This window comes from Equus quagga, chromosome 14 (assembly GCF_021613505.1).
Source record: "Equus quagga isolate Etosha38 chromosome 14, UCLA_HA_Equagga_1.0, whole genome shotgun sequence".
NCBI classification, from domain to species: domain Eukaryota; kingdom Metazoa; phylum Chordata; class Mammalia; order Perissodactyla; family Equidae; genus Equus; species Equus quagga.
The window spans coordinates 40326743-40348316 of record NC_060280.1 but is presented as its reverse complement, the minus strand read 5'-3'; the positions used below and the strand labels follow the sequence as shown (position 1 = coordinate 40348316).

At 38.3% G+C, this 21574-nt stretch overlaps 1 pseudogene; it reads left to right on the top strand.

Annotated features, from left to right (window-relative positions):
- The first annotated feature begins 2257 nt into the window (after positions 1 to 2257).
- Positions 2258 to 2806, top strand: LOC124225813 (ferritin heavy chain-like; annotated as a pseudogene).
- The last annotated feature ends 18768 nt before the right edge of the window (positions 2807 to 21574 follow it).

The window sequence follows — 21574 nt, the reverse complement described above, 5'->3', positions numbered from 1 at the left end:
TTTTTTTCCCCTTGAGGAAGATTAGCCCTGAGCTAACAGCCATGCCACTCTTCCTCCACTTTGTATGTGAGATGCCTGCACAGCATGGCTGATAAGTGGAGTAGGTCCACACCCCGGATCTGAACCCATAAACCTGGGCTGCCGAAGTGGAGCAGGTGGAACTTTGACTACTAGGCCATGGGCTGGCCTGTGAGTTGCCATTCTTTATCAGTGCCTGAGCTGAGAATTTCTTACTTTCCCAAGAGTTTATTAATGCTTCAAATTTATTTATTTTAAAAAATCATATTCAATACATTTAAACTAAAAAAAAAGTTTACTCATTTCTCCCACCTCCCTCCTACCCACCCTTCTCTTATAACTACCAGTGTGTTCTCTACATCTATAAACTTGTTTTTGTTTCTTTTTTAGATTCCACTTATGAGAGATCATACAGTATTTGTCTTTCTCTGCCTGACTTATTTCACTTAGCATAATGCCCTCAAAGTCCATCTGTGTCATCACAAATGGCAATATTTCATTCCTTTTATGGCTCAATAATACTCCAATGTCTATATCTATATCTATCTATCTATTTATTATATATCTATATATATATGCCACAATTTCTTTATCCATTGATGAACACTTGGGTTGTTTCCATATCTTGGCTATTATAAATAATGCTTAAATGAACATGGGGGTGCAGATATCTCTTCAAATTAGTGATTTCATTTTCTTTGGATAAATACCCTGAAGTGGAATTGCTGCATCATGTGGTAGTTCTATTTTTAATTTTTTGAGGAACTTCCATACTGATTTCCACAAGGATTATACAAATTTACATTCCCATTAATAGTGTACAAGAGTTCCCCTTTCTCCACATCCTCACCAACATTTATTTCATGTCTTTTTGATAATAACCATTCAAACAGGTGTGAGGTGACATCTCATGGTAGTTTTGATTTGCACTTCCCTGATGATTAATGATATTGAGCATCTTTTCATATACCTATTGGCCATGTATGTGTATTTCTTTTTTGGAGAAATGTCTGTTCAGAACTTCTGCCCGTTTTTTTAATCAGATTGTTTGATTTTTTGCTATTGTTGTATGAAATCTTTGTATACTTTGGATATTAGCCCCTTATCAGATATAGATTTGCAATTATTTTCTCTCTTTCAGTAGGTTGCCTTTTCATTTTGTTGATGATTTCCTTTTCTGTGCAGAAGCTTTTTAGTTTGACGTAGTTCCACTTGTTTATATTTTGCTTTCTCTTTTGGTGTCAGATTAAAAAAAATCATTGCCAAGACCTATATTAAGGAGCTTACCACCTATGTTTTCTTTTAGGAGTTTTACGGTTTCAGGTCTTATGTGCAAGTCTTTAATCCATTGAGTTAACTTTTGTGTATGGTGCAAGACAGTGGTCTAGGTTCATTCTTTTGTGTGTGGCTGTCCAATTTTCCCAACACCATTTATTGAAGAGACTGTCCTTTCCCCATTGTATAATCTTGGCTCCTTTGTTGTAAATTAATTGACCGTATATACTTGGGCTTATTTCTGGGCTCTCTATTCTGTTCCATTGATCTATGTGTCTGTTTTTATGCCAATACCATACTGTTTTAATTACTATAGCTTTGTAATATAATTTTAAACCAGGAAGCATGATGCCTCCAGCTTTGTTCTTCTTTTTGAAGATTTTTTTTGGCTACTTGGTGTCTTTTATGGTTCCATACAAATGTTAGACCAGTTTGTTCCATTTCTGTAAAAGGTACTATTGGAATTTTGATAGAGATCACATTGAATCTGTACATTGCTTCAGGTAGTATAGACATTTTAACAATATTAATTCTTGCAATCCATAAGCACAGAATATCTTTCCATTTATTTATGTTTTCAATTTCTTTCAGTAATGCCTTGTACTTTTCAACATACAGGTCTTTCACCTCCTTAGTTAAGTTTATTCCTATGTATTTTATTATTTTTGATGAATTTGTAAATAGGATTGTTTTCTTAATTGCTCTTTCTGATAGTTCATTATTAGTATGAAGAAATAGTGCAGAATTTTGTGTATTGATTTTGTGTCCTACAACTTTACTGAATTCATTTGTTAGCTCTTCACCAAGAGTCCCGCAGTTTCCTGCCTCAACAGTGCTTGGACTGAAAGGGCACTCATCCCCCACCCTGCCTAGTGCTCAGAGCCAACCTTTCATCGCCTCTTCACAGCTCCCTCAGACTACCCCAGCCTCCACCACCACCACCACCTCTCCTCAGCCATGTGCTATGAGGACCACGTCCCCCTCACAGGTATGCCAGGACTACCACCTTGACTCAGAGGCCGCCATCAACCGCCAGATCAACCTGGAGCTCTATGCCTCCTACATCTTCCTGTCCATGTATTACTACTTTGAGATGATGTGGCTTTGAAGAACTTTGCCAAATGCTTTCTTCACCAATCTCATAAGACGAGGAAACATGCTGAGAAACGGATAAAGCTGCAGAACCAACGAGGTGGCCATTCCTTCAGGATATCAAGAAACCAGATCACGATGACTGGGAAAATGGGCTGAATGCAACAGAGTGTGTGTTACACTTGGGAAAAAGCATGAATCAGTCACTACTGGGACTGTACTCACAAACTGGCCACTGACGAAAATAGCCCCCATTTGTGTGCCCTCATTGAGAGTCATTACTTAAATAAGCAGACAAAATTCTTCAAAGAATTGGATGACCACTGTAACCAATTTTTCCATTATGGGGTCCCCAGAATCTGGCATGGCAGGGTATCTCTTTGACAAGCACACCCTGGAAGACAATGATAGGAAGCACTGAGCCTTAGGATGTTTCCCATAGCCATGAGAGGACTTCCCTGGTGACCAGGCAGCGCATGAATGTTGGGGTTACATTTATCTTTTCTGTAAGTTGTACCAAAACATCTACTTAAATTCTTTCATTTGTACCATTCCTTCAAATAAAGTAACTTGGTGACTCTCCCCCACCCCCCAAAAAAAAGTTAAATTGCTATTCTTTATCGGTGACTGACCTGAGAATTTCTTACTTTCCTGAGAGCTTATTAGTGCTGAAATTTTACTTTTAATGTTATATTCAGGATTTTTAAGATGTTTCATCAGAGAAGGTTGATCCAGGAAACTGACCTCCTGCATTATCAATAAGAACAATCCCGCTGCTGCTCAGAGCACAATATCTGTCAATTATAATGTAGTGAATGTACTTGCTTGTGTTTTTCTTCCCTTCTAGACTTGGAGCTTCTCAAAGACAAAGACTGTTGTTCATCTCAGTGTCTTGCTTATAATGGGTGTCGGTGTCACAGTCCAATGTACGCATCAGGATAGATGTGGAACGGGCTGATGGCCACTCTGAGTTTATCATAACCAGCGTTTCAATATATACATGGCTTACAGCTGTTAAACATACACAGGTGTTCTGGACAATGTAATTAGCGAATGCCAAGAATTCTTAGTGATTTCTCAAGGAGCCCTCCCTTGGCCTCTGTTTTAATATTATCATGTTATTGCTGTGCTCGTATATTTTATCTTGGAGCATGCAAGGCCTCCTAGGCAACGGCCCCTCCTGCTCCTGATATCGCGTCTCCATCTGTGCCCCCGGGCGACTGGTGCCTGGCTTAGATTGCCTCCCCCTGGAGGTCTTACCCATCATTGGCTAACTGGCCTCCTCACCTCTGGGTCACAGTTTGTTGGCAAGCCTTTTGCAGTGATTATTAACCCTTTCTGCATCAGGGGCGGCTACAATGGGTACGCAATGTATATTGATAAACAAATATTAGAAAATTCTATATCAAACCACATTTTCTTGTTCTTTATTGATTACTTATGAAGCACATTTCTGGATTTATAATTAGGATAAGATAAAGAGATCTGAATTTGAAATTTGATTAACTGATGATAGAAAGTTCAGGTACTTTTGAGTTTCTGTGTTCCTTTCTTTGTGGCATGATCTATAGGAGAAACTTATTATGAAATTGAGTGTATTACCTCATTAAAATCCATAAGAAATACAAACCAGTTGCCCACACAGCATAGGAACGAAAACAAAACAAAAAACCCTGTTATATAACATAGACTTTTCATTGTCTCATTTTTTGGTGGCCTGTTGCTATGGAAATCTCCCCATACTATCTGCAGACATGAATCACATTCTGGGGAGCACCACACCTGCAGTGCTGCAGTGTACCATATGGCAAACTTACTGCAGCCAAAGGAGGCAAGGAGAAACTCTTTCCACAAGTAGATTCAACATCTTAAAGGTTGAGCCATCTGTTAAATATGCTACATTGCCTGTGTCTTGGCAATAACCAAAATTCAAAAGCCATTTGATCTGAAAGACTGAATAGACAGATGCTGGGCTCGCACTTGAAGTGGGTAGGCCAAAGGGACTGCTGTGAAGACAGCTCCAGTAGAAACCTCAGACCTGAATTGGTTAACACTGTCTCAATCCATCAGTTGTCTGGTCTCTATCTGAACCCAGTTCATCATTAGTGTTTACAGAATGTTAGTGATTTATAGATCTATAGCTACAGAGCTACAGCTCTTGGAAAACATTTCAATGTTTGTTTCATAATATCTGTTTAACATATGACAATTGGCTAGATGGATGGATGATAGAATTGAGAAGTTAATTCTTGATGTGTCTAGAGCTACAGTTGATGCAAGCAGATGATGGCTACCATTTGTTGATCACCACACATGCAAGACCTTTATCTAAGTGTTTTAAATACATTATTTTTTATTTTCCAATATTCCTGCGTAGATAGATATTATCCCCATTTGCCCTATAAGAACACTAAAGTTAAAAGGTATTAATTTGTCACTTATAGTTTGTAAACGTGATATAAAGTTAAGGATCACTGCAATTCTGTCTGACCTCAAAGCTTGTTCTCTTGACACTACGTGATAATGTCTCTTTGAGAGGCATATCCATAGATCAAAGGTCAACACTGTACTCTAGGGTCTGACTGCCTAGGCCCAGAAGCAAGCTCCGTCTTTTACTATCTATGTGACTTCAAGCTACTTACTTAACCTTTCTTTATCTTCAGTTTTCCCATCTGTAAATGGAGGTAATAAAAGTACTCACCTAAGAGGACTCTTGAGAGAATTAAATGACCGATTACATAAGGCCTAGTAGACGCCATGTAGATGCTCAATATGTGTTAATTACCATTGTATTCATTCACTAATTTGAAAATGTGGCATATTAGTTTTGGATATACAAGGATGAGTAATACATTTTTTCTTCTAGGGCAGCATGTTTACTAGGGCAGTAGTTCTCAAACTGTGGTTCCCAGACTAGCAGCGTTACCCTCAGCTATGAACTTGTTAGAAAAGCAAATTAGCAAGCCTCATCCAAGATATACTGAACAAGAAACTCTAGAGATAAAGCCCAGCCATCTGTGTTTTAACAAGCCCTCCAGTGATTTGATGCACACCAATGTTTGAGAAGCATTAGTGTGGGGTAAAACATGTTGTCTTTCCTGGTTTTACCCAAGGCCAACTCAATCCTGAGACACTGTGGTTTTTCTAGAATCAATTCCCACAGCTTCAAATGGATGACACAATTACTTTGTTCTGTGAGCCCATCTAATCACTAAGATTCTTGATTAATAGTTAATCATTTTGTCATGACTGCATTTGAAATGATCAATTATTTTATAATGGTTTCCTCTTGTGGGGAATGAGACGTAACACTGTGATTATCACAGCCATTAGAAGACTCTGCTGGAATTTCTCCAGAGTTGAAGCAGACAGAACATTGGAGGGTGCCCCTAAATCAGGCTAGTCTCCATTTCGCCACAAAAAATATTAACATTTAATTAGTTTTTTCTGACTAGGGATTATTTGAATTAACTTTGTAAGGCTTTTTCTAAGTTTCACATTGCTTGTTAAAGTTCATGAGTAGAAAATGACGCATTGGCAAACTTTCAGATTAAGCCCGCTTCGAGGCAGGAACAAAATTCACAGGAATGTATTTGAGCCTCGGTAAGATTCATTTAATACCATTCTCAAAAATGAAAAAGTGCTTATTTTACAAAAATCAAAAGAGAGGAAATTAAATTAAAATCATTTTTATCAATATTTTTAGACAAATGAGAACGCTTAAATGGTTAAACATTTCAACCTCCCCCAATTTTTTAAGCCATTTAGCCTTCCTAAGTCTCTTAATCTATAAAACAAAGGCGTTATTTCAATTGATTTTTTAGTTTTTTTCTAGCTGTGAGAAAAGAACGGTGCAATGACTCTATCGGAAACTATCGTTTACATTAAGGAATACAATGTTTAATTCCTTTGGATGTCTTTCTAAGATAGACTCAGCTCTAACTAGGTAAAAATTTTAAGCAAGGTCTTTTGAGATTTCCACAAAAAGTATCAATTTGGTAGACTTTACAGCAGTTCTTGGACAGCTGGCATCCAGTAATTATATAGAAGCTCTTGATTTGAGCAGACAGAAAATCCCAATTAGGTTGAGGGTGTTAATCTGTCTGCCCAGCTGACCCTTAATATCTCCATCTGATTTATAGATATATTACTATTACCTATCTCATAAATATTACCTATCTCATACAGGGATTGCATAAGGTTATAAGTGGTAATAAACCTAATGCTTGACTCACATATAGAAGGAGCTCCACATACATGCTGTTATTATTCTAGCACTGTGGTTTCTAAGCTTTGCCATGTATCAGAATCACCCGGGAGCGGAGCTTCTTTAAAAATATAGATTCTTAGGTCCCATCCCAGAGATAAAGTGGGTTCACCAAATCTCCATTTTTAACAAGTTCCCCAGGTGTTTAGAATACAGCTTATCTTGTGTCTTAGGGTTTTCCAAAGAAAGGAAATCAGTAAAAAATATAAATGTAGGGAGAAGAGAGATTGCTCTATTTTAAGGAATTGGCTCATGCGATTGAAGGAGTTGGCAAGTCTGAAATCTGCAGGGCATACCAGCAGGCTGGAAACTCAGACAAGAATTGACGTTGCAGTCTTGAGTCTGAATTCCACAGGGCAGCAAGGCAGAAATTCAGGCAGGGTTTCTATGCTGTAGTCTTGAGGAGAATTCCTTCCAGAAACTTCCATCTTTGCTCTTAAGGTCTTCAACTGATTAAATGAAGCCTACCCACATTATGGAGAATAATCTGCTTTACTCAAAGTCAACTGATTTAAATATTAGTCATATCTAAAAAATCCTTCACAGCAACACTTAGGTCAGTTTTTGACCAAACAAGCAGGTGGAGGGAGAAGGAATGATAAGGTTGGCTCAGATGTGAAAGAAGTAGGGAGAGCCATATTTTTTTAAGCATAGAAGTCAAGACCAGTATTACAACCTTCTGAAGTTTAAGCATTACTCAACCTTCGCTTCTCAATAGCTAGATGCAACTCGAAAGACCTGGAAGACTTTGGGGGTGTGGGAAGAGTCAGTGAGTGACTTGAGGAGTGCAGAAGAGGAGCTGAAATAAGAGGTATTAATATTTACCTTAAGGTATAAGTATTTACCTTTAATGTTTTAGATATTGCTGCTGCTTGTGAGTAAAAACTAATACATGTAATAGGGAAAGACAACACAGAAACTAATTCTGGTGCCCAGTTCCTACGCAGGGGCTAGAGCCAAGATTAGATGGTTCAGATGTTGGGAAGAAGCAGCCAAACTAACATTTTCAAGACCGTGTCATTCAGAAACCATGTAGCTGGAGCATACAGATTATCTTATTTAATTCGAACAGATTCTAGAAGTTTTTACAGATGAGACAATTGAACTTCGAATTCCTTAAGTAAATTGCTTGGAGTCATACAACTTTTTAGATCCATAGTTCACATCCAGGTCTGTCTGACTTGAAAGCCCATTCTCTCTTTGCTTCATCATTCTGCCCCTGGAAAAGTGGAAAGGAAAGAGTCATGAAGGAAGTTGCTGCATCAAATTTACACAGACTGCTTCTGTCCAAGGTGGGTCTCTCGAAAAAGCCTGGATTCTGCCTTCCTGGCTGTGCCTGATTCTCTCTTAAACTAGGTCAGCCCCACTGCCCCTACTCCCTGAGGGCAAGTGGGAGTATCCAGGAAAACCTCAGGGCCTGGGCTCCTCGAGGCCTAGATTTGGTATGGAGACAGAGCAAGACTGGTTTGTGAACCACAGAGCTTGAGCCAAATGTGTCTGAAAGGAAGTACCCAACTTGGAACCTAACTTGAAATCCTGGCAAATAGAACCAAGGTGTCAATCTAATGCAGAGAAAGGATCCAGGTCTGAGGCGATGGGAAAGAAATGAGGCTTGCCAAACCAGAGCCAGAGGCATCAGAACAGAGGGGAGAGGGAATGCGCTTTTTGATAAAACTCCTGAGACAAACTCACCAGAGTCACATAGGCACACTGTGTCTAGATCTTGGCTCCCCTATCACTTATAAGTGGTGTGACCTTGGACAAGTTACTTAGACTTCCTAGGACTCTGTTTCTTCATAGGTAAAACATCTAAGCTTATATCCATAAGTGTTCAATAAATTGCAGCTGTTTTTCTTAATTATTATTAACCATTGTTGAGAAGAGTGCTATAAGAGATGGGATATGTTTGATGCTTCACAAGTCTACCTGAAACTGCGTTCTCCCAGGGGACTCTGAGTGATCTAGTCTTGCCTCCTTTCCCTAGTGCTGGAGACAACCAGAGAGCAGGGGATCCATGACATGAATCTCACAGGTGACTGTCACTAGTATTTGCATTGCTATAGAGCAAAATGCAGGTAACAGCAGACATATGTTGAAAGGAGCTAAGGTGGAAGAAATCCAAACTTGTTCTTCCATCAAAGGAGGTAAGAAGAGAGTCAAGGCCCACAGCCCAAACCGGGAAACTGAAGGAACCAGGAAAGCTGAGCATGAGAAGAAGAGAACAGGTATTCAGGAGTCAGCTAAAATGGATCCCCAAGATAGAATGGCCACCCTGGCTGTGGCAGGGTTTAGAGAGGTTTCAGTGAGGGTTTGTTCAGTCTTAGACAAACCAGTTCCCTTGAAAGAACCAGAATAGGAGACAGAAGAGTGGATAACCGTTAACATCTAGTTTATGACTTCTTGAGAAGGCAACGTTCTCCAAGAATAATGTGCCAGAATGTAAACATTAGACCTTACTCTACCACACAGATTCCCCAATCCTGGAAGTGGAGAGAGGCCTTTGGCTACTATAGGCCTCCCTCCCAAGTCTCAGGAGACTGACTTCTGGGGGCACAAGCACGTGCTGGCTCTCACCCACCCAAAGTGCCCTTTTTTCCCGTGTCAGATGAACTGAGGATGCTTTATCTGATTTGCCTGCTTACTTTTCCACTCTTGGTTACCTGCCTCCTGGAAAGGGAAAATGAGGAGTCTTAACCTTGAACGTGCCAATCTGATTTCACCTCGGGCCTGGCACAGTTCTTCACCAACATGCTGCGCTACCTTAATGCCTGGCTGGGTTTTGAGAGAGCCTGGAAATCTTCCTCCTCGTATCCTACCAAAATTCATCACTTGAAATAAATTCCTGTGAGGTTTCTCAAATGTTCATTTCTGCTGTTCTTATCAGACTGAAGGATCTGAAATACCATCTGTTTTCTCTTAGAATTCGGGTACCTCGTAGAGACACAATTTTATTTCCTCTACCTCTTCGCTGCTATATGTTACTAATGTGAGGGGAAAAAAGAACTATGGCTTTGGCCGTGGGTGGTAAGAGGCACTGAGTCTTTTTGATAAAAGCAGACATTTCTTGCTATAAAGTGACATTGCTCATTTTTAGAAAATTTCTTTGGAAGATAGCCTTTAAATTTGTTTCTCATCCAGGGAAAAAACAGGAGAACCATTTTTACAGTCCCTCTATTCGACGGGACAATTTAGACTCCATGATTAGCTATTTTTCTCTAATTTGTAAGGGATTAATTCGCTGCTGACCTAAATTCCTTCACCGTGACAAAACGAGAATGGTTTCCAAGCAACCGGAAATTACTGACATGAGGATTCAATCTTTCAGCATTTTGCACAAAAGCCAAGAAGTCCATTCTGCTGGTCAGATGGATGGAAGGTGCATGATGAGACGCCTGGGACCTCTGCAGACCGACGAAACTGCTTAACTCTCAAGCACAGAGCCTGTGCCTGCACGGTTGGGCCCATGTTGTTCTCGGTGGGGAAGATGCCACACAAAGTCCATTGTGCTGAGAAATCCCCAAAGACCCTTCCCATTATTCTTATTCTGACGGAATATAAGTAACAGGTATACACAGAGTATTTCCCAACAAAAACGTGCAACTAAATGTCATTTCAGTCTTAGGAATTGAAATTGTCTCTAATTTTTTTCACAGCTCGAATTTTCTTGTATTTGTAGAGCAGATTAAATGATACAATGTGGGCTCAACACACAGGAAGTGCTCAGTGGAGTGTCAGAGGTGATTTAATCATTGGTGATGAAGGGGTCAGGTAGGCCTAACGGCAAGTCAGAACCTCCCCACGGATGACAGCGAAGTTTTTGTATTTAGCAAAAAAGGATTTTATTTTTCAGTTTGAGTAAACCTCTCCTTTTTTTTTTTTTTTGTGAGGAAGATTGGCCCTGAGTAAACATCTGTTGGCAATCCTCCTCTTTTCACTTGAGGAATATTGTTGCTGAGCTAACATCTATGCCAATCCTCCTTTATTTTGTACGTGGGATGCCACCACAGCATGGGTTGATGAGAGGTGCATGGCTCCATGACAGGGATCCAAACCCATGAACCCTGGGCCACTGAAGTAGAGTACATGAGCTTAACTGCTACACCACTGGGCTAGCCCCTGAAACTCTTCAACTTACAAATGAGAAAATGAAGTTGTTTGCTCCAGTTCAGTGATCATAAAGTTGAGGTCCTAATCCCTAAATACTGAATTCTTTTCTACGTCATAGTGAACAGCATCCTAACCAACTTGAAGTTCTCCGACAACCTCCAGGCTCATAGTTTGATCTAAAGCAAAGCATTGGAGGGCCGGCCCAGTGGCGCTGTGGTTAAGTTCCCACATTCCGCTTCTTGGCGGCCCAGGGCTCGCTGGTTCAGATCTGGGGTGTGGACATGGCACCGTTTGGCAAAAGCCATGCTGTGGTAGGTGTCCCACATGTGAAGCAGAGGAAGATGGGCATAGACGTTAGCTCAGGGCCAGTCTTCCTCAGCAAAAAGAGGAGGATTGGTGGCAGATGTTAGCTCAGGGCTAATCTTCCTTAAAAAAGAAAATTAGAGCAAAGCATCGGAGCCAGTCTGATTTGAATTTCTAGGAGGATACAAAATGTATTTATTTGGTAATGAAAACCAAGAAAGGAAACTCAAATAGCTCATTGGTAATTACTCCCTGCATAAGCTCCTGTTTGAAATTGCACACATTTCAATTTCTGTCAACTCTCACACATGAAAGACCACCAGTAAATTTCCTATGATTTAGGAATCTTAGGTACTTAATGTATAAAATAGGAGTAATATTTATTTAGAGAAGGTGTTGCTAGAATTTTAAAAACAAGTTAATAAGTACAATCCCTGGTGCCTTTTCCTTTTCCCCGAAATTTAAAAAGCAATAAAATATGGTAAAATAAAGGCTGTATTAAGGCAGTCAAAGTGAGGGAAGGACTTTATGTAGAGCCAGAGAATAAGAAAAAGAAATTTTCACAGGGGAGGTAAGATGAGCAGCCTCCCAAAGATTCCACAGCAAAGAAAGTGACAAATGGAGCCAGCATTCCAAATAGAGGGTCTAGCTTGCAAAAGATGCAGACCATGAGGTTCTTGAGAACAGGCGGAGGAAATATGCGTGGGGAGGCTAATCATTGAATTTGGTCTTTTTTCCTCAATTCAGCATTGTGCTGTTGAAAATTTTAAGCAAGTGAGTGTATGATGCTATTTGCATTTCAGAAAGAAAGAGTTATGAGTAGGCTCTACTAACTAGCTCCATCTGTGCTAATCAAACTTTGCCTTAACCACTGGGAAGAATATAATCATTGAGTTACAGAATAATTCATAACAAAGGCACAACTAGGACTAAACTTCCTCTGGCTTTATGATTACCATCTAACCAAATAAAATCTAAGTTCTACTTACAACTTAAATCTCCTCTATGTCTATATGATAATGGGCAATCTAAATTTTTCAGAAATATTGAGGTATTGATGGAAAAACAGGTTTCTCCTAAATCTTTTTATATATCTGAGAAGTGACAGAAATTGGGGAGGAATTGAAAGGCATACAGTTTAAAATGGTGGCTTATTCAGATGGCAATTTCAATTATTATCTGAATTCCCTTTATTACTTTTAAACACAAAAGGGATATAATATATGGAAATTAGATAAATCTATCTTTTCTGGTTAGTAAGAATAGGAAAAAGCTTGAGAAAAAAGAAACCAGCAACATTATAATCAAAGGTATTTTATTTTCTGGGATTAGTGTCCTCCAAATTGTTAAGCAGTTAAGAAGGAAATGAAGAATAAAAGGGCAGAAGAGTAAAATCAGTTTTGGGAATAGACCATTCACCTTCTTGAAACTTTTTTCAGAGCTTTCACTGTACATAATTACTGTTCCTTTGATAATTCTTTGAAAAACAAAAGTACTATCATTGGTCTTCTGAAAATGGGAAGGTTTCCAGGTTCAAGTAGGATATTCTGTATTTTCCCATGTGACTGTATCTTGATTTGGTGTTAAGAAGTCCATGTTCACATCACTTCGTTGGGCTGCACAAAGTGATGATAAGCAGGAGTCTGAGGCCATGACTTGTCTTTGTGTTGCTGGCGGCTCAGCTCTGCAGAAGCCCAGGCTGCAGTCCTGGCCCAAGACCAAGAAAAAGCTTCGTGTCTATCACATTCGAAAGTCTTTGTACACCGAGGATTGAGTGTGAGGATTCCTTTGGAGTCTGGGCAAAGCAGTAGTGTGCCACCTTTAATCAAGATTTCTTGGTACATCTTGCACATCCTCTTACCTTCAAAACTTCTATATCCTGATGTTTTAGATGTGGCTCTTGTGCATGGCATATAGCTGAGTTTTGTTCTTTTTTTATCCAATCCAGAAATGTTTTTATTTGTTAGATCATTTACTCCATTTATATTAAATGAAATCACTCACACATATGGGTTTAAACCTGCTATCTTATTATGTGTTTTCTGTTTGTCATGCCAACTCTAGGTTCCTTTTCCTCTCTCATCTTACCTTCTATTAGATTGATTACTTTTGGCAATTCCAATCCTTCCCCTGCCAACCATTTCCCCTTAGAGGTTACATGCCCCGTGTCTACTATTTTCAAGATTACCCTTTAGCATGAATCTTTAATTTATTAAAGTCTAGTATTAACTGATATCTTTATTTTCCCCCAAGAAAATGCAAAGAACTTAGAACAATTTAACTTCAGTTATTATTCCTCCTCATGGATATGATATTATTGTCGTGTATTTTCATTATACATGTGTAAGGGAATATATTAAAGATTCATCGTTTATACATTTATATACATATATTTAGACATTCTACAAAATTATGAATATTTTATTTGATATTCAATTTTCATTTAGATTTACTCACCATTTTTATTACTTCATTTGCTCTTTTTCCTTCCTATATTTCTGAGCTTTCTCCTGGTATAATGTTCTTACTGCCTCAGCTACATGTTGACAAATCCTATTCCACTGGATCTACTGGAACTGAACTCTCTCATATTTTTCTTATCTTAAAACATGTTTATTTTGCCTTCATTCATAAGGGATATTTGCACTGGTCATAGGTTTCTAGACTGTCAATTACTTCCTTTCAGTATATTGCAGACATAATTCCACTGCTTTGTGCTTCCAATGTTACATTTGAGAAATTAGCTGTCAGTTTAGTTGTTGCTCATTTAGAGGTAAGTTGTCTGGCTGATTTTAAGATTTTTATCTTTGTCTTTGGTTTTCCAAAATTTCTGTATGATGTTTTCAGCTGCGAATTTCTTTTATTTATCCTATTTTGGATTCTTTGGGCCCTAACATCTCTAGATTAATGTTTTTCATCAATTTTAGAATATTTTCAGCCAATATATTATCAAATATGGCTTCTGTTTTGCTTTGTCTCTCCCGTTCTTCTGAGGCTTACGTTAAATGTATGTTGGACTTTGTCACTGTAACTTTGAAATTTTCTATGTATTTTCTCTTCTTAATTTACACTGGATAGTTCTCCTGACTTATTTTCCTGTTCACTAAATCTCTCTTCAGCTGGTTCAATTGATTGGAAACCCATCCATTGAGTTTCTAATACAGACTGTTTTTATTATATTTTTTTCAGTTCTACAATTTCTGTGTGTGTGACTTTTTTTAGTTAAACTATGTCACGTTTTATAATTTTCAATTCCCTGCTAAAACTTTCATGCTTGGCTTTTATCTCCTCAAACATATAAACATAGGTTTTTATAGCCTATGAGGGACACTTCTAATACCAGAAGTCCCTGTAGGTCTGCTTCTATTGTCTATTGATTCTTCTGGTATTTGCTTATAGAATTTTGCATCCTTTTGTATCTGTTTATCTTTGATTATGTATTGGATATTTGTTTGAAAAACAAATAGAATAATTTGATATCTAGGATGTGATTATCTTCCTCCATAAAGAATTTACATTTTCTTCTGCCAAGTGCTTAAGAAGCTAGAAGTCTGAGCCAACCTTAAACAAGAAAGTTTGAAGTTTCCTGGACCATGCAAATGACCCAACCCAAGCACTGATTTACTTATAGGACCTACTTAAATCTCAGATTAGAGTGGTTTTGTTTATCAGAGTTCCAAACTTCGATATGCCTAGGGATTTTATTCTGTAAGACTGCAAAAAGCACAGTACCTCTACCCAGCTGCCTTCACTGGATCTACAAATATTCCAAGGGCAAAAGTACATCTGCATCAGTCAAGGTCCAATCACAACATAAACCACCATAAACTTTTTTAACAGAGAGAATTTAATACAAAGAATTGCTAACTGGATATAGAAAACTAAAGGAACTAATGAAGACATAAGTATTTACCACCCCTAGTGCTAGGGAAACAAAGAGATGAGAATGGAATTACTAAATCTTAGAGGCTTAGAGGAAAGGAACTTCAGATAGGTGACTCAGACCTATGAGAAGGGGCCTCAGCTGGCTGGTGCTGTTCTCTCTGAAGGGGCATGAAGGGATTAGTTCTGGTAGTAGAGAAAAACGGCAATGTGGACCAACCTGCTGCTACTGCCAGGGTTAAGAACTACTGCTGTGGTTACACTGATAGGAACAGAAAGAAAACAGGAAAAAACAAATGTCTCTTTTTCTTCTTCCAGCCTTTCTGTCTCCTCTATTAGCAGGGCCTAATGGGAGCCAGTTGGCAAATGAGTAATGTGTGTTGTAGACTTCCAGGTGTAGTGTATAGCCACACCTCTCCAGTCTCTCATCCTTTCTTAGACCTCAACTGGTATCTCTACGCTATCTTGTTAGCTCTTTGGAGTTTTTAATACACTAGTCAGCATTTTATTTGTCTCAAATGTCTAGTCAGCCATTAGTGGAAGTGGACTACCTGTCTTGCAACATTACAGGATTAGAGACAATGCACTAAGTGTTAGCAGTACATTCTTCATTCACATATTTTTCTCCTTGAAGCTTTGAAGTGAGAAATTTGGTGCAGCATTGACTAATAAAAAACAAAACTTTTATTGTCTTGATTGAAATATTTGACTTCATCTCTGCTGCTTTCATAATTTTTTTCAGTTATATCTGGTGGTATTATTTTTTATATTATTTTTAAAAAGAAGAAGCAAAAAATAAAAACCACTAGAAGGAGGCAAATAATAAGGGAAATAAGTGTTCTGGACATTTTTCCAGATTTCTAGCATTAATATAAGAGTATCTCATGTAGTTTCTATTTTTATAGGAGAATATCATTTCTGTCAAAAAAGATATTCATAACTCTGTATAAGAATTTATCAGTTATCATTCTTTAATTTTCCTCTTACTTTCTCTGATGATTAATTTTATGGGTCAATTTGGCTGGGCCATGGTATCCAATTTTTGGCCAAACACCAGTTTAAGTGTTGCTGTGAAAAATGTTTTTTAGATTTGATTAACATTTACGTCAGTAGACTTTGAGTAAAGCAAATTACCCTCCATGATGGGGGTGAGCCTCTTCCAATCAGTTGAAAGCCTTAAAAAAAAAAGAGTGAGGTCCCCAAGGAAGAAGGAATTCTGCCTCCAGACTGCCTTTGGACTTGAACTGCAGCATCAACTCTTCCCAGGGTCTCGAGCCTGCCGATCTGCCCCACAGATTTCAGAATAGCCACCCCTCACAATCGTGGGAGCCAATTCCTTAAAATAAATTGTTAAAAAAATACACATACACAGATCCTATTGGTTCTATTTCACTGGAGAACCCTGACTAATACTCACTTGCCAGTCATGCCCAATAGCCTGTGACTCTTTTGAATTCAGGGATCATATTTTTCTTCTCAGGTGTCTGCTTCAATGCGACATCTAGAGAGAGTTCAATAAATTTCCTCAAACAAATTAATGATAGATAGTTGTTAAGATCTCTGAACATTTAGCTACCAGAACAAAATGAAATAGATATTATCTTCCAACACGACAATGAGAAAGAGTATAAAGAAATTAAAATATGCCATTCTATGTGATATTTATATGTGTCCCTGTGATTGTGCGTACATGTGTGTATAAACATAGATGATTGATATATGGGTAGAAGGAAGATAATAAGGAAGGAAAGAAGAGAGAAAGGGAGAGAAAAAAAGGAAGAATTTTGAATGTTACTAAGCAGACTTTTTCATTGCCATCGTTTAGGTAGAAAGTACTCAGAAAGTGAGAAATACCTCATTTACTGCCCTCTGAGGGAGAGCATATGCTTTCTTAGAACACAGAGTCAAAACTGTTGGTGGTGAGCTCCAAAATAAGCTCTTAAAACTCATCGAGGAGAGAACAACCTTGAAAATAAAGGTTTTTATTGAAGGCTGAGTTGCTGACGAAACAAGGAACTTTTTGTGTTTAAACTCAAAGCAGAAAGTTGAAACCAAAAATAATACAGTTGAGAAAAATCATGAAGATAAAAGTTTTCTTTACATGAGATGAGGAGATAAAATCACTTCTTCATCGGGGGAACATTTTTTTTTTTTTTTTGCGTATAAACAGAAAACAGAGCAAAACAGTAGATGACGAAGAGATCATGAAAGAGTTCACTGTCTTCAACCCCTAACTCTAGATCAGATCCTCGCAAAGAGAAATGATAGGGTCCTCAGATAAGTCTTGGAGAACACCTTGAGAGAGGCACTTCTTGCGTCACTTCCTGGCTGAAAGCCCTGTAAAGAAGCTGTTTGTTTGGTGGGGTTAAGCATAGTAAAGGAGAAAAGTCTGAGTAGATACCTAGACAAATGGGCCCAAAAGCATCAGCAAAATTTAAATCCCCACAGGGTTGTATAGAAAGGTTCATTTTCTATGTCCCAGGAGAGAAGTACAAAGGCTGAAACTAGGCAGGCCAGAGGATGTGGACCTGTTGACCAATGGCCACAATGAAACCAGCAATGACCTCAGCAGAGCCAGTGTATGCAAGCAAATGACCAAAGACCAGTGCTAAAATAAGGTCTTGAACACCCACAAAAGACAGAAGACAACAATGGACCAGATGTCCCAATCCAAAGGCAGGACAATGCCTACACCTACCACCTCTCCCCACCCACAGAGAGAGGTGGACAAGTAAAGGGAAGTAATAGCAGGAAGGAAACCCCTAGACTGAATATTTTCCTAATGAAGGTCAAGAAATATCTGAAAATGACTAAACTGACCTGGAAACAAACAGATCAAGAAGTTCGCTATTTATCAGAAGGGAGAGAAAAGCACTGGTTTGCTCAGTTACAGAACAATAAAGTCAGTTTTGGTCACCTGAGTTGTATCACAGTGAAAAAGTCATGGCTAGCATGTACATATGTGGAAGTGATACATTGACTCAGTCACAATGTTGAAACTATCAGATCAAAGAGAAAGGAGAGCTCTCGGAGGGCAGGACCACCCTAGATGGTCCAGAGGGCAGAGCAGCCAGCCCCAGAGGGTTATTTTCAGATCTTGAAACCTAAGGGAATTTGCTTTGCTGAGTTTTAACTTGCCTGGGACAAGTGACCCCACTATTCCTTCTATTTTTCTCCCTTTCAGAACGTCTATCCTATGCATGTCTCACTATTGTATTTTAAAAGCAGATGCTTGTTTTCTAGTTTCTCAGGTCTGTGGATGAAGATTTTGCTCCATGATGGACCATATCCAGAATTTCACCCATACCTGATTTAGGTGACAAAATTTGAATTGATATTCAAATGAGATTTGGAACTTCCCATTAATGATGGAATGGGTCAATACTTTTGGAAATATTGGGATGGAGTGAATGTATTTTCCATATAGGACGGATGTGAATTTGGTGGGCCAGAAGGTAGACTGGGTCGAATAGTGTCCCCCAAAATTTCACGTCCAGCCAGGACCTCAGAATGTGGCTTCATTTGTAAATAGTCTTTGAAGATGTAAGTAGTTAAAATGAGATTGAAATCCAATATGACCGGTGTCAGGTAAGAAGAGGAGAAACACAGAAACAGACGTACACAGAGAGGGAAGATGGCCACGTAAAGATGGAGGCGGAAATTGGAGCGACACAGCTGACAGCCAAGGAATGCCAAGGATTTCCAGCAACCCCCAGGAGCTGGGAAGAGGGAAGAGGCGAGGAAGTTTTCTCGCCCGGAGCCTTCAGCTCTGCCGACACCTTGATTTCGAACTTCTAAGGTGATAGAGTACATTTTTGTTATTGTAAGCCACCCAGTTTGTGACAATTTGTCGCGGCAGCCCAGGAAACTAATGCAGCTACTAAACACATACACATTTGTACAAACACCTAAGTTTTTATTTTTGTTGGGTAAATACATAGGCCTGGAATTGCTAAGTTGTATTTTAAGTGTATGTTTAATTTTATTAAAAAGCTGATACTGTTTTTCAGAGAGGTGATACTCTTTTACGTTCCCACCAGCTTTGTATAAGTCTCAGTTTTACCATTTCCTTTCCAACACTTGTTATTTTAATGTTAGCTGTTTAAATGAATGTGTAGTGATATCCCATTGTGATTTTAATTTGCACTTCTGTGATGACTAATGATGTTGAGCATCTTTTCACGTGCTTGTTTTATATTTACGTCTCTTCCTTGGTGAAGTACTTAATCAAATATTTTCTTCATTTTTTAAAATTAGGTTGTTTGACTTCTTAATATAGACTTGTAACTGTCCTTTATGTTTTCAGAATACAAGTCCTTCGTCAGATAAAACATTTTTCTCTGTGTCTGAAGCTTGCCTTTTCATTTCCTTAAAATGTCTTTCAGAGAGCAAAAGTTTTTACTTTTGATGAAGTCCATTTAGTATTTTTTTTCTTTTATGGTTCATACTTTTTTGTCTTAGAAAACTTTTCTACACCAAGGCCACAGAGAATTTCTACCATGTTTTCTTCTGGAGCTTTATAGACTTAGATTTTAATTTTAGGTCTATAATCCTTTTTGAGTTAATTTTTATGTTCAGTGTGAGGTGGTTAAAGTACGTTTTTTCCCTTTCCCGTTACTTACCCATAGGCTTGATTTAACAAACTTCAGTAAAGCTTCTCTCTGCCCTACAGGACTTTGGTGGAACCTTGGGCTCAAGCAAGCAATAAGGTGCAGAAAATCCACCCTTACTGGCTTATTCTGAGAATCAGCTGACCACAGAGGGAAAAAAATAGTTTGTTGTTGTTAAGCTGCCCCAATCATGCCATCTGCTCACCCCCACACACTTGCCCCACTCCCTCACTACATTCCTTCTTGCCTGCTTACCCCTCCCTATACAAGAAAAGCCTGCTTCTGTTTGATTTTGAGATGCTTCTAGATCTTATGACCAGGCTGGAGAAGCTACATGTAGATGCTCCCCTTGACAGCTGAGCCCAGCCTTCCAGCCAAGGTGCCAGACAGGTGAATGAAGCTGACTCCTCTGGACTTGTCCATCTTCCAGCAAAGTAGCAGTGAATGACCTCCATTCATACTGTTGAGGCTACACGACATACTAGAAACAGCCAGGCAAGCTCTGTCAGCTTCCTAACCCACAAAATTGTGGATATAATAAAGCCATGTTTGTTTTAGACTACTAAGTGTTAGGGTAGTATGGTACACAGCAGTAGCTCAGTGGAACAGCCAGGAAAGGGTTTGAAGATGGGGAATGACGTGATCAGATTTGCACTGTAGAAACAGCACTGGAACTGTGGAATGGATGCCAGATTCGGGGTCACAGAGGCTGGGAAGAAAGGTTTTATTATAAAGAGATTATGGACCCTTTGAACTGGAGGAATGGCATAGAATTTGGCACAGGTGTCTTTAATCAGTGTTCAAGAAAAAGAAGATATGGTCAAAAGATACAAACTTTATTTTAAGATTTTTGGTATGTGTTGCCAAGATGTTTGACAGAAGGTTGTGCCAATTTATTTCTTTACCACCTCCTGCCCAATATCAATATATTAACATTTAAAAACCTGCTTTGGGACCAGTTTCACAAGGAAAGCTAAAATATAATTTTAATTAGCATTTTATTGATTATTATTTATGTTCATCTTGTTCTTTGTTTTGTTTTCAAATATTTCTATGCTGCTGTTTGTTTATATATTTGCCTTTTTTGGAGGGAGAGTGGATTCTGGGTTTTTTTCCCTCACTACTTTTATGTTCTCGTAGCGAGGTTTTATCTGTCATATTTTTAGCAAATATTTTACTAGTCTCATGCCTTTTTTTTTTTTTAGGATTTTTGATGTATAGATGGCTTTTATTATAACTAGTGAACTTTATTTCCCTTTCCTTTAAGAGATCTTTCACTATGAAGTTTTAAATTTGTTTCACATCCATAATCAGATAACTATTCACCTGTATTCCTTCGATTTGTATGGTTTTATGTGGGATTTTTTTTTTTTTGCATCCAACTCTTTATTCCATATGAAATTGACTTTGTTTTATAGAGTGAGTATCTAAAATTATTGTTTGCCAAGTAAACAACCATTGTTATCATAACCATTACTTAAATTATTTCAAACAACTTCTTGATGATATTGCTAGATGATACATTCAGGATCTGTTTTGGAACTACTGTCTGTTTGGAACCACTCCATTGATCCATCGACTTTTGTTTATCATTTTATTTTAATTATTATGACTTTATAGGAGACATTTATATCTGGTAAAGCAAGAGTTCCCCTCTTACTTTTTGAAAGTTTTTATAATTTTCATTCATTTGTCTCCCAGGTGAATTATAGAATCATTTTGACAATCTCCTCCTAAATTCCTCAAATGTTTATTGCCTTGCATCAAAATTAAAAATTAATTTCAAAAGAATTTAATATGTTTTAGTAGTTGAAAAAGAGATGATTCTTCCATCTATTCAAATCTTATGTTTTGTCCTGTTTAACTTTTGTTGAAGTAAACTTATCTTCTGGTACTTTATATTTTATTTTGTTAGGATAAATAATTTTTTTCCCTTTGTATTTTTGAACTGCTTATTCCTGGACTACAAGAAAGGCATTGGGCTTTGTATTTTTATCTTGGTGTCTATCCACCTATTGAA